Source organism: Entelurus aequoreus, linkage group LG26, assembly GCF_033978785.1.
Source record: "Entelurus aequoreus isolate RoL-2023_Sb linkage group LG26, RoL_Eaeq_v1.1, whole genome shotgun sequence".
Classification (NCBI taxonomy): Eukaryota; Metazoa; Chordata; class Actinopteri; order Syngnathiformes; family Syngnathidae; genus Entelurus; species Entelurus aequoreus.
Window position 1 is genome coordinate 19380310 of NC_084756.1, and position 14052 is coordinate 19394361.

General features: G+C 43.9%; 1 protein-coding gene across 3 annotated transcripts in view; it reads left to right on the plus strand.

Moving 5' to 3' along the window:
* Positions 1-3507: 3507 nt before the first annotated feature.
* atg7 (ATG7 autophagy related 7 homolog (S. cerevisiae)) overlaps positions 3508-14052 on the plus strand; it is a 93742-nt gene continuing 83197 nt past the window's right edge. The window contains exon 1 of one of the 3 annotated variants that reach the window (XM_062038241.1): positions 3508-3590. The gene's annotated coding sequence lies outside the window, so the exon portion shown is untranslated. The other 2 variants (XM_062038239.1, XM_062038240.1) reach the window with 2 other exon arrangements.

The following is a 14052-nucleotide window of genomic DNA, read 5'->3' on the forward strand; positions in this document are numbered from 1 at the left end:
TATAAAAACAGCACTACTGTTTTTCCATTCACAGTAATATACACTATACAGTTTAAAAAAAAACTAACTGGAATCTGTATGTAATATTGGCTGCATTTCAGATAGTTGTTAGTGTGCCATGTTGTTCCAGACCACAGCAAACATTACTTAGCTTGCCAAAGATTGTAATAAATCCATGAGAAGAAGACAGCCTGCCGTTTTCTTTTAACTTGGACACACACATCAATACCTTTGGCCATTCTAAAACAGTCATTTCCAGGAGTTATCTCACCCTCTGATTTACTAATGTTTTCCAATGTAGTAAAAATGTGTAGAATAAATATTGCATTTCAACATCTCTGTCAACAAAGATTTGCATCAGCCTGCACATAGTCATTTTGATAGTAGGCTAATATAACTAATATAGACACTTACATCATGTGTTGTCTTCATTATAAGACTTTTATACGGCTTTTCATTTTTTGCGGCTCCACAGATTTGTTTTTTTTTGGTCCATCGTTTTTGGTTGCCGACCCCTGAGCTAGACTATCTTGAGGCAGCAAGTGCAAGTACGGATAAATAAAAACACCGTAAAAACAAACCAAAAATAAACAAAAGGAAAACAGATGAAGTTCAACTGAAAGAAACATTAGTGGGCAGCAGTGGCGGGCCGTGCGTTTCCCACCTAGGCCTTCAGTGATGTCCGACTTCAATGATTACCTCTCAAAATACCATCATTTATGTCACCACTTGACCATTGCTGGAGAAATACTATACGGAAACACATTTACGTCCTACTGGGCATTGAAACACATCAACAGTGTACAAAACTGGTTAATTTCTGGCGCATTTAAAAATCAATAAACCCGCAACAGCAATTAAAACATATCTTATGTGGTACTGTCAAAATTAAAATTGAAAAAACATATTAATCGTGAAAAAATAAAGAAATAAAATATTTGAACTCACAATTTGTAGCACCCATTCCACGCCGTATAAGCCAGTGGTACCGCTCGTAGTCGGTTGATTCGAGTGGAAATGGCGGGCATTTCCCCACTTAATCGCCGACATTGTCTCACTAGATGTAGTTTCTCTTTAAATAACCTTCTTGAAAATGGCCTTGCAAATATATATCTGCCACTTAATCAACATTTTGTTCTCTTTCTTTGTGGCGCAACACTTCCTGCTTCCTGTTAAATTGCAACTTGTGGAATGGATACTCACTTGAGTGAGTATTTAATCACAGTCTCGTTAACGTCAGGCTACCTAGGTAGGCTATTGTCAACAACTTGTGATCTGATTGGCTATCGCAACTGTCTATCAACTGTATGTGTTCTCAAATTCATCCACTAACGGTCCCGGTGAGTATCCAATCACAGGACGAGTAAATGTCACGTTCAATGTAACCTTCATTAACGTCAGGCTACCTAGATAGGCTACTGTCAACAACTCGTGATCTGATTGGCTATCGCAATTGTCTATCAACTGTATGTGTCCGTTCACTTACAGTGCACGGACGCCCGCATTGTTGATTCTGAAGGCCCCGGGCAGAATTGGTACAGCATGGCAACATAAGCTAGCTGAATTCTGATTGGATAGAAACTAAAACTAACAACAACGGCACTGGAAGAAGCATAATATGACATGAAGAGAATAAGAATACTTTTATCTTTAATCATGATCATGATTTCTGGTTATGTTAGGCCAGCAGAGAAGGCCTTGTTGGCCCTGAAGACACACCACTGATGTGCAGACAGTACGAGCTGTCAACTGACTGTAGCACCAGCTGTGTTATTGCAACATAATCACAAGAAGCAGGCGTGTCCAGTTGCTATGACTAACTGGAGTCAAGGGGTGGAAATGAACACAAAACAGGATCTGCAGGGAAGAAAAATAAAAGCACAAAACCGGAAACACTGGGAAAACAGGAATAAACTAAACTAAAAAACTCCACCTGACATGCGGCACAGGACCCAGATAGTATTGACGGATGTCATATATTTGCGCTTATCTAATATTTGGAACACAGTGCCTCTATCAACCATCAGAGCACATTATCTTGTTTTGCATCAGGAAAAGGTCTTGGCTGATCTTGTTACGAATCGGGGGGCTAGTCGGGCTGAGCAATGGGCAAAGATAATGGAAACGGGAGATTTAATGTTTGGCTGTAATGGCTGTTATGTTCAATTGGTAATGAGGTTAAAACACTACTTTTCTCGAATGTATTGTTTTACCATGCTCATGCAAAGATGTAGAGTACTGTATTCATCAACATTATGACTAATTTGAAGCTTATGTTGATAAACTATTTACAAAACCCAAAACCGGTGAAGTTGGCACATTGTGTAAATCATATGTTGCCATCCAAGCAATGTTATCATGGACGCCCCTGCTTATTTCAGCAAGACAATGCCAAGCCACGTGTTACAACAGCGTGGCTTCATAGGAAAAGAGTGCGGGTACTAGACTGGCCTGCCTGTAGTCCAGACCTGTCTCCCATTGAAAATGTGTGGCGCATTATGAAGCCTAAAATACCACGACGGAGACCACGGACTGTTGAACAACTTAAGCTGTACATCAAGCAAGAATGGGAAATAATTCCACCTGAAAAGCTTTAAAAATTGGTCTCCTCAATTCCCAAACGTTTACTGTGTTGCTGCCATTAAATTCTAAGTTAATGATTATTTGGGTTTTGTACATTAGGCTCATACCATCATACCAGTTTAAATAGGGCTGGGCAGATTGATCCAAATTTGTGCAAAATAAATGGATCCATGCAATTTCGTTGTATATATACTAGTGCAATGAAATGTATATGTTTAAGTTCTTCTGTTTATTTTCACAAATACCTAAAGGAATACGTCCTTTAAGGGCAAAAAAGGCAAATTCTTTTGAATTAGAGCCAATATTAGTTTTTGCATTTGTTTAGTTGTTTATGTTAAAAGGGAATCCGAGAACAATTATAATATTGAGAATAATCGTATCGTAGTATTTTTGGATTTTGATACAATGTCTAAAAATTAAGTTTGTACATATTGTTATTATTATCCATCCATCCATTTACTACCCCTTGTATATTGTTCAATTATTCACAAATACGATTGTTGGTGTTTTTGTCTAAAATAACTGTCCTGTGTTGAATTATGGTTATAATAAGGATCAAAAAATGAAAATCAAATTGCTAAAATCTACTTTTACACATGTCAAGTAAAAAGTACCAGCATATTTGCAACGCTGACCCTTCATTTAAAAGGCTCAGTATCGAATAGATACCAATTTTTGCAGTATCGCTCACCCCTATTTCAATAATACACATAAGGAATGTCCCACAAAAACAATCAATGTACATTCGGCACATATCATAATTTTTTCTACAAAGTACAGGAAGAAATTCCTTCTGAAAAACAATTTAGATTTGATTGAATGTTTATATTATATCTGAATAATTACCATTAAAACGACAAAAGGGAAGAAGTTAAAACAAACACTTTTCGTTTTCTTTCAGTAGTGCTACTTTGTGACGGTTCCTAATCGTGCAGCGCAGTGGTTGGACGGTAACAATTCCCAAACTTCCTGGATCGTTTTCTTGTCAAACAACATTTTTCTGGACGGTGAGAGCCTGCCATTTTCTTCACAGTGAAGTTTTACCTGAGGAACTTTAATCGACGGCAGTGTGAATAATATCAAGCGAAGTTACTCGTTGAGGCGTACAAATACTGCACACAGTTGTCACAACGTGTGTGGGAAATGTCGCGTTCGCGATGAAAAGGAACGGCACATATAGGTTTTTATCGGTTTTTTCTTTCGTTATAGTTTGTGCCTGCTTGTTGATTTTTTGGTTTTTTATGTTTTACTCCATGGTGCAAGCACCATGAAGTAAGCTCGGCTGTCATTCACTCGACTCGGTTGTATATGGACGAGCTACCCACAATGCACCGCTTTGTTTACGCCCCGCCCGTCCCGTGACCCCTAAACACGGAAGTGAAGAGCCCCGTGGTAAGTGGACAACAAATCTTGGCTCATTGCAATTTGTTTGGTGGAATAGTTCACTCATTTTGACACTCGAACGGGTGTTTCTTCCACAGTGCCGCCCTTGAGAACTCAATCGGTGAGTTTGATTTATTTATGCATTGCTGGAAACCCGTCGTCCAAATAAAATGCTCATGCATTTTTTTTGCAGCAGTGAAATGGAATAGCTTTTTTAATACGGATACATGTGTGGTGCAATGCTAAGGGATACAAATAAACCTCAAATCTATCTATCTGTAGCCTTTTACAAATTGCACATCAGTGTAAACTACAAACATAAAAGATCCAAGCGGATCCCTGCATTATTTAATTATTCCAATATTTGTAAACTCAAGTTAGATTTTTGCTTCCATCCATCCATCCATCTTCTTCCGCTTATCTGAGATCAGGTCGCGAGGGCAGCAGCCTAAGCAGAGAAGCCCAGACTTCCCTCTCCCCAGCCACTTCGTCCAGCTCTTCCCGGGGGATCCCGAGGCGTTCCCAAGCCAGCCAGGAGACATAGTGATCCCAACGTATCCTGGGTCTTCCCCGTGGCCTCCTACCGGTCGGACGTGCCCTAGGGAGGTGTTCGGGTGGCATCCTGACCAGATGCCCGAACCACCTCATCTGGCTCCTCTCGATGTGGAGGAGCAGTGGCTTTACTTTGAGCTCCCCCCGGATGACAGAGCTTCTCACCCTATCTCTAAGGGAGAGCCCCGCCACCCGGCGGAGGAAACTCATTTCGGCCGCTTGTACCCGGGATCTTGTCCTTTCGGTCATAACCCAAAGCTCATGACCATAGGTGAGGATGGGAACGTAGATCGATCGGTAAATTGAGAGATTTGCCTTCCAGCTCAGCTCCTTCTTCACCACAACGGATGATCGATACAGCGTCCGCATTACTGAAGACGCCGCACCGATCCGCCTGTCGATCTCACAATCCATTCTTCCCCCACTTGTGAACAAGACTCTGAGATTGTTGCTTAATATAGTGAATACATGATGACAACATCACAATAAACAACAATATAATTTAAGTTATGTGATGAGGTGGCGACTTGTCCAGGGTGTACCCCGCCTTCCGCCCGATTGTAGCTGAGATAGGCTACAGCGCCCCCCTGGGACCCCGAAGGGAATAAGCGGTAGAAAATGGATGGATGGATGGATAATTTAAGTTAAAGTTACACACACACTAGGTGTGGTGAAATTAACCTCTGCATTTTTTGACCCATCCCCTTGTTTCACCCCCTGGGAGGTGGGGGGATTAGTGAGCAGCAGCGGTGGCCGCGCTCGGGAATCATTTAGGTGATTTAAGCCCCAATTCCTACCCTTGACGCTGAGTGCCAAGCAGGGAGGCAATGGGTGCAAGAACTAAACCGGGGGTCAGCAACCCGCGGCTCTCGAGCCGCATGCCGCTCTTTAGCACCGCTTTAGTGGCTCCCTGGAGCTTTTTCAAAAATGGAAAAAGATGGGGGGAAAATATATTTGTTGTTTTAATAATGTTTCTGTAGGAGGATAAACATATCACACACCTTCCTAATTGTTAGAAAGCCAACTGTTTAATATGTTTGTGTTTATGCTTCACTGATGACCGTATTTGGCCAGTGCCGTTTTGTCCTACTAATTTTGGCGGTCCTTGAACTCACCGTAGTTGGTTTACATGTACAACTTTCTCCGATACTGCCACAGGAAGACGTGTTTTATGCCACTCCTTTGTCTCATTTTGTCCACCAAACGTTTTATGCTGTGCGTGAATGCACAAAGGTGAGCTTTGTTGATGTTATTGACTTGAATGGAGTGCTAATAACATACTATTTAGGCTAGCTGTGTGTACATATTGCAGCATTATGCCTCGTTTGTAGGTGTATTTGAGTTCATTTAATTTCCTTATGTCCTCTGTGTATTTAATTTATATTTGCATGTCTCACGACACATTATCTGTATGTAATATTGGCTGCATTTCTGATTGTGTGCCATGTTGTTCCAGAGCACAGCAAACGTTACCCAGCTTGCAAAGATTGTAATACATCTATTAGAAGAAGACAGCCTGTCCTTTCCTTTAACTTGGACACACACATTTATACATTTGGCAGTTCTAAGCCAGTAATTTCCAAGAGTTATCTCACCTTCTGAGACACTTAGTGTGTCGCCTTCATTATAACACTTACATAAGGGTTTTAACTTTTTGCGTCTCCAGACAGATTTGTTTTTTGTATTTTTGGTCCAATATGGCTCTTTCAACATGTTGGGTTGCCAACTTCTGAACTAAACGGAAAATAAAAAGGGATTACATCAAAACAGACCGTTTTCAGTCATTGACCTTCCGGCTTCCTCCCACCTCCAAAGACATGCACCTGGGGAAAGGTTGATTGGCAACACTAAATTGGCCCTAGTGTGTGAATGGGAGTGTGAATATTGTCTGTCTGTGTTGGCCCTGCGATGAGGAGGCGACTTGTCCAGGGTGTACCCCACCTTCCGCCCGAATGCAGCTCAGATAGGCTCCAGCATCCCCCGCGACCCCGAACGGGACAAGCGGTAGAAAATGGATGTATGGATGGACCTTTTTATATCAATTAATACCTGTACTACACTATATTGCCAAAAGTATTTGGCCACCCATCCAAATGATCAGAATCAGGTGTCCTAATCACTTGGCCCGGCCACAGGTGTATAAAATCAAGCACTTAGGCATGGAGACTGTTTCTACAAACATTTGTGAAAGAATGGGCCGCTCTCAGGAGGTCAGGGATTTCCAGCGTGGAACTGTCATGGGATGCCACCTGTGCAACAAATCCAGTCGTGAAATTTCCTCGCTCCCAAATATTCCAAAGTCAACTGTCGGCTTTATTATAAGAAAATGGAAGAGTTTTGGAACAACAGCAACTCAGCCACCAAGTGGTAGGCCACGTAAACTGACAGAGAGGGGTGAGCGGATGCTGAAGCGCACAGTGAAAAGAGGTCGCCGAATTTCTGCACTGTCAGTTGCTACAGAGCTCCAAACTTCATGTGACCTTCCAATTAGCCCACGTACAGTACGCAGAGAGCTTCATGGAATGGGTTTCCATGGCCGAGCAGCTGCATCTAAGCCATAAATCACCAAGTCTAATGCAAAGCGTCGGATGCAGTGGTGTAAAGCATGTCGCCACTGGACTCTAGAGCAGTGGAGACACGCTCTCTGGAGTGATAAATCACGCTTTTCCATCTGGCAATCTGATGGACTAGTCTTGGTTGTTAGGAGAACGCTATATTTCGGACTGCATTGTGCCAAGTGTGAAATTTGGTGGAGGAGGAATTATGGTTTGGGGTTGTTTTTCAGGAGTTGGGCTTAGCCCCTTAGTTCAAGTGAAAGGAACTTTGAATGCTCCAGGATACCAAAACATTTTGGACATTTTGGCCTTCCCAGAAGAGTTGAAGCTGTAATAGCTGCAAAAGGTGGACCGACATAATTTTGGACCCTATGGGTTAGGAATGGGATTCAAGTTCATATGTGAGTCAAGGCAGGTGACCAAATACTTTTGGCAATATAGTGTATGTAGGTATGTGTGAAACATTTTAAAAAAAAATATTGATTTACATGAAACTAGTATTATCAGGCAGGTATTGTAAAGACAATTCCAGTGATATAATTGTAATTTTCCTGTGATAAATATTAATACAGTTATGGACTTTTAAGACCAACGGAAATTCATGGTCAACTTCGTCAATACAAAGTCAATAGGGCTCAAGATGTGTCATAACTTTTAATATTGTCATAACTTTAATATACTAGGATACGTGTTCTAGGTCATCATTATTGGTGTATAGTGGTGATTTAGATTATAAATAATGCCTTTCACCTGGACAGTAGAGGGATGAGGACATAATCAGACAAATTGGTTAACTTTGGCATACAATTTCGGCGCGGAAATGGCGAGAAAGACACAAAAGAACGCTAGATTATGAGTCATTCTTCATCTAAACAGCCAATAAAAAAGTGATTTCACCAAAATAGACAATTTTCAGTCAGTTACCTTTTTAAATCAATACCAATACTATATAGGTATGTGTGTAACATTAAAAAAAACATTGATTTACATGAAACTACTATTATCAGGCAGGTATTGTAAAGACGATTCCAGTGATATAATTATAATTTTCCTGTGATAAATATAAATTTTAAGACCAACGGAAATTTATGGTCAATTTCTTCAATACGACGTCAATGGGGCTCAAAATTTTAGATGTGGCATTTTTGTTAAAATTGTCATAACTTTAATATACTAGGATATGTGTTCTAGGTCATCATTATGTTGTATTATATTGTGGTGATATAGATTATAAATAATGCCTTTCACCTGGACTGTAGAGGGATGAGGACATAATCAGACAAATTGGTTAACTTTGGCATACAATTTCGACCCGGAAATGGTGAGAAAGACACAAAAGGACGCTTTATTATGAGTCATTCTTCATCTGAACCGACAATAAAAAACGGATTTCACCGAAATAGACAATTTTAGTAAGTTACCTTTTTAAATCAATTAATACCAGTACTACAGTATGTAGGTATGTGTGTAACATTAAAAAAAATATTTTGATTTACCGTATTTTTCGGACTATAAGTCACATTTTTCTTTCATAGTTTGGCCGGGCTCCAGTGCACCTTATATATGTTTTTTTCCTTCTTTATTATGCATTTCGGCAGGTGCGACTTATACTCCGGTGCGACTTATACTCCAAAAAATACGGTACATGAAACAAGTATTATCAGGCAGGTATTGTAAAGACGATTCCAGTGATATAATTATAATTTTCCTGTGATGAATATTAATTTTAAGACCTACGGAAATGTATGGTCAATTTCTTCAATACAATGTGAATGGGGCTCAAAATTTTAGATGTGACATTTTTCTTAAAATTGTCATAACTTTAATATACTAGGATATGTGTTATAGGTCATCATTATGTTGTATTATATTGTGGTGATATAGATAATAAGTAATGCCTTTCACCTGGACTGTCATCATCATCATCATCGGCGGTCACTCGAAACGAGTATGACTGTCCTCCGTAGGGTCGTCTATTTGTGGATCCGTAGATGGCTGTGTAGGCCAATCCGTGATCCACATATTTTGGTGCAATGTGGGCAGGGGAAAATGGGAGTGGTTGATGGGGGGGGAGCCTTCTTCTGTCTTTCCTTGCGGTGTTGTCGCTTTGTGTCTGCGATACGGCGGAGTTCCATCTCATAGAGTGCTGCACCTTCTTGTACGGATTTCTTCCAGCGAGGCCTGTCCAGTGCTATTTCCTCCCAGTTGTTCATGGGGATGTGGAAATGCTTTAAGCTGGTCTTGATGTTATCCTTGAAACGTTTCTTTTGCCCACCAGGGGCACGCTGACCTTCCTTCAACTGGGAGTAAAGGACCTGTTTGGGAAGACGTGTGTTGGACATGCGGATGACGTGACCTGTCCAGCGGAGTTGGTGCTGCATAATTGTGGTGGTGATGCTGGGCATGTTGGCTTCCTCCAAGGCGCTGATGTTGGTGCGTCTGTCCTCCCAACTGATCCTCAAAATCCTCCGTAGGGATCGCTGGTGATGTTGTTCCAGGGCTCTCAGGTGCCTACTGTAAGTAGTCCATGACTCTGCCCCATACAGCAGGGTGGGGATGACAACAGCTCTGTAGACCAGGAGCTTTGTTTGAGCCCTTAGATCCCGGTCCTCAAAGACTCTCCTCCTGAGTCTGGCATAGGCTCCACTGGCACAGCTCAGGCGATGGTTGACCTCTGAGTCAATGTCCGCTTTGGAGGAGAGGATGCTGCCGAGGTATGGGAAGTGGTCAACGTTTTCAAGGGGGGTGTTGTCCACGTTTATGGCGGGCTGATTAGTTGGCTGGTTGGGTGGAGGTTGATGTAGGACCTGGGTCTTCTTGATGTTGAGGGCAAGGCCCAGGGCTCTGTATGCCTTAGCAAAGGCATTCAAGATACCCTGAAGTTCTTCTGCTGAGTGTGCTGCGATGGCGTTGTCGTCCGCGTACTGAAGCTCCATGATAGTGGTGTTTCTAACTTTGCTCTTGGCTTTGAACCTGTTAAGGTTAAAGAGCCTGCCATCGGTTCTATACAGGATGGGGATCCCCTGTGGCAACTCTTTGCCAATGAGGTGCAGTATAGCACCAATAAAGATGGCAAACAGGGTGGGAGCTATGATACACCCTTGCTTGACACCCGTCTCCACAGTGAAAGGCTCAGACTCGGAGCCGCTGTTGCTGAGCACTGTGGCTGCCATGCCATCATGTAGAAGCCTCACTATTCTGATAAATTTATCGTGGCAGCCGCACCTCGACAGCACACTCCACAGAGCCTGACGGTCTACCGTGTCAAAGGCCTTTGTCAGGTCTATGAAGGCCATGTACAAAGGCTGTCTTTGTTCACGACATTTTTCCTGGAGTTGGCGGGCTGTAAAAATCATGTCGGCTGTGCCTCTAGCTGGGCGAAAGCCACACTGTGATTCTGGGAGTGCTTCCTCAGATAGTGGTAGCAATCGATTTGCAAGGACACGAGCTAAGATTTTGCCAGTTGTTGACAGGAGTGAGATGCCCCTGTAGTTTCCACAGTCAGCCTTGTCCCCCTTCTTGAATATGGTCACAATAAGAGCGTTCCTGAGCTCTGAGGGGAGTTCTTCTTTTTCCCAGACCTTGAGAAGTAGGGTGTGGATTTGATACAGGAGCTCTCTTCCACCTTCCTTTAGGATCTCCGCTGGGATCCCATCTGGTCCGGCAGCCTTGTTGTTCCTTAGACTCCTGATGGCATCTTGAACCTCTGTTATGGTGGGGGGTTCCCCCATATCTTCCCTGATGGGACTCTGGGGGATGTGGTTGGTGATGTCTGGTTCAGCTGTGCTGTCACGATTGAGGAGTTCCTGAAAGTGCTCCTTCCATCGGGCATTAATGGACTCATTGTCCTTTAGCAGCTGCTGCCCATCCTTTGAGCGCAGGGGGTTTAGGCCGCGGTAAGTTGGCCCATAGACAGCCCTGGTAGCACTAAAAAAGTCTCTGGTGTCCCCTGAGTCTGCTAGTCTCTGGATCTCCAGAGCCCCTTCAGTCCACCAGGAGTTCTTAAGCTCCCTTACCCGGCTCTGAACATCTGCCTTGGCTCTCGAGTGAGCTATTCTTTTGGCTTAACAGGTCACATCATTCTGCCAGGTGTGAAAGGCACTCCGTTTTTTGGAGATGAGCTGTTCTATCTCTGTGTCGTTCTCATCAAACCAGTCCTGGTGTTTTCTGGACTTGTACCCAAGGGTGGTTTTACAGGTAACGAGGATGGTTGATTTGAGCAGGTTCCAGTGTTCTTCGATGTTATCAGGGTATTCCTGCTGGAGGCTTTCCTCAAGGGATGTCTGAAGTTGCTGCTGGGTGGCAGTTTCATTCAGGCCTTCGAGGTTCAGCCTTGGCCGGATCTGCTTCTTTTGAACCCTCCTTTTCCTCTTAAGTCTGATGGACATTGTGGAGCGAATGAGGCGGTGATCTGTCCAACAGGCATCTGTGTCCAACATGGCCCTTGTGATGTTCACATCACAACGGTCCCTGGCTCGCACAATGACATAGTCAATGAGATGCCATTGTTTGGATCGAGGATGCCTCCAAGATGCCTTCAGTTTGTTTTTCTGGCGGAAGAGAGTGTTGGTAATTGTGAGGTTGTGCTGTGAACATTTGCTGAGAAGCAGGATTCCATTGGAGTTGATGTTCCCGATGCCTTCCTTCCCTATAGTGCCCTTCCAGAGGTGTTGGTCCCGGCCGACCCTGGCATTAAAGTCACCTAGGAGAATAATCTTATCCTCCTTTGGGATCCTAGACAGTGTCTCATCTAAGCAGGCGTAGAAGGTCTCTTTTACTTCGTCTTCAGAGTCTAAAGTAGGGGCATAGGCGCTGATAACTGTTGCCATCTGGTTGTTGGTGAGCACCAGACGGACAGTCATGAGACGTTCACTAATCCCCACGGGAAGTTCAGAGAGGTGACTAACAAGCTGGTTTCTGATGGCAAATCCAACCCCATGGATTCTGGGCTCATCAGAGGCTTTTCCTTTCCAGAAGAAAGTGTAGCCACCCTTTTCCTCCTTCAGTTGTCCTTCGTCTGCACGTCGGGTTTCTGAAAGTGCAGCTATGTCTATCCGGCATCTCTGCAGTTCCCTGGCAATGATCGCAGTTCTCCTCTCTGGTCTGTCGCTGGCCGTATTATCCATCATTGTGCGTACATTCCACGCTCCAAAATTCATATTTCGTGTTTTTCGACCGCATATGGTGATCCCTCTGGATGCGGTAGTCCAGTCGGGAGGTTAGAGGCAGGCTATTTTTAGGGCACCTTTTCTAGCCCCTTCCCCAGGTGGGGTGAGCAGAGTGGATCCTAAAGAGGACTGCTCAGTCGTGAGTGTAGCTGCCGAAGGGCTCTTTCTGCCTCATTCCAAGAGCCCAGCGACTGAATCTTGCACCCACCGCCTTATGTGCCAGTTTTTGACTGGAGGCTTCCAGATCTCACAATCCTACCCCCGTCGCCATTCGCTGGTCGCCATAGGACTTAATCCGGGATGTTAGGGTGGATTCCCTATATGGAGGACGCCTGTGCGTGGAATCTTTTAATGTGGGGAGACTGGTGCACGGTCAGCCACCACACAGTCCTTGGCATTGAGCGGGCCAGGGTCCAGTGGCATGGAGACCAAGACGACTGGGGACCCGTCTTTGCTGCAGCCTTCATCCGCCTTCCCAGCCGTTGTGGTGCATTCCGCTGCCGCCATCTTCCGCCTGGTCCACCGTTGAGGCGGTTTTCACTATTCGCCCATAGCTGGGGTTATTTACCCATAGCTGGGACAGGGGTTGACTGGGCACCAGGGCATGTCCACACACCGGTGGGCCTGCATGCCCCGTCTCTGGGGCCCCCTGCTGCTCCGAGATCCCGTACAACTTAGCCTGGAACCGCGAGGTTCCAGTTACCGTGTGTGGCCACGAGGAGGCATGTACGAGTCTTGACAATGGAGAGGCTATGTACCGGCTGAGGAGGCTTATGCACTCGGCTCCTCTTTTCGCCCTCTGAGACAGAGGGCTAGCCGGCGGCACTAGCTGAAAGCAATGAGTATCAGGCAGAAGCAGCATGCAGCATAGCAAGCAAAAAGCGGCATGCAGCATGCACTAACTACAGGTACTACTACTCCAAGGCTACTGCACTAGACGCATCACATCGCCCTGTGCGATGTTTTCTGCACACACACACACCTGGACTGTAGAGGGATGAGGACATAATCAGAGAAATTGGTTAACTTTGGCATACAATTTCGACCCGGAAATGGCGAGAAAGAAAGACACAAAAGAACGCTTGATTATGAGTCATTCTTCATCTAAACAGCCAATAAAAAAGGGATTTCACCAAAACAGACAATTTTCAGTCAGTTACTATTTTAAATCAATTAATACCAGTACTATGTAGGTATGTGTGTAACATTTAAAAAAATATATTGATTTAATGAAACTAGTATTATCAGGCAGGTATTGTAAAGACGATTCCAGTGATATACCGTAATTTCCGGACTATACGCCGCTACTTTTTCCCCTCGTTCTGGTCCCTGCGGCTTATACAACGGTGCGGCTTATTTACGGCCTGTTCTTCTCCGACACCGACGAAGAGTATTTCGGTGGTTTTAGTACGCAGGAGGAAGACGATGACACAATGATTAAAGACTGACTTTTCAAATACCGGTAGGCTGGTTATTTTGATAACGTACAGGCGAGCACTTTGTATTACTTTGCACCGTTGTATTATTTGTACTCTGCACGAATGCTGTTCGCCATGTCAAAGATGTGAAAGTTTGATTGAATGATTGAAAGATTTATTGTTAATAAATGGGACGCTTTGCGTTCCCAAACAGTCATCTCTGTCCCGACAATCCCCTCCGTGGTAGCAGGAACCCCTATATACTACGGTAATTACACATCAAAACCCTGCTGCTTATAGTCGGGTGCGGCTTATATATGGAGCAATCTGTATTTTCCCCTAAATTTAGCTGGTGCGGCTTATAGTCAGGTGCGGCTTATAGTCCGGAAATTA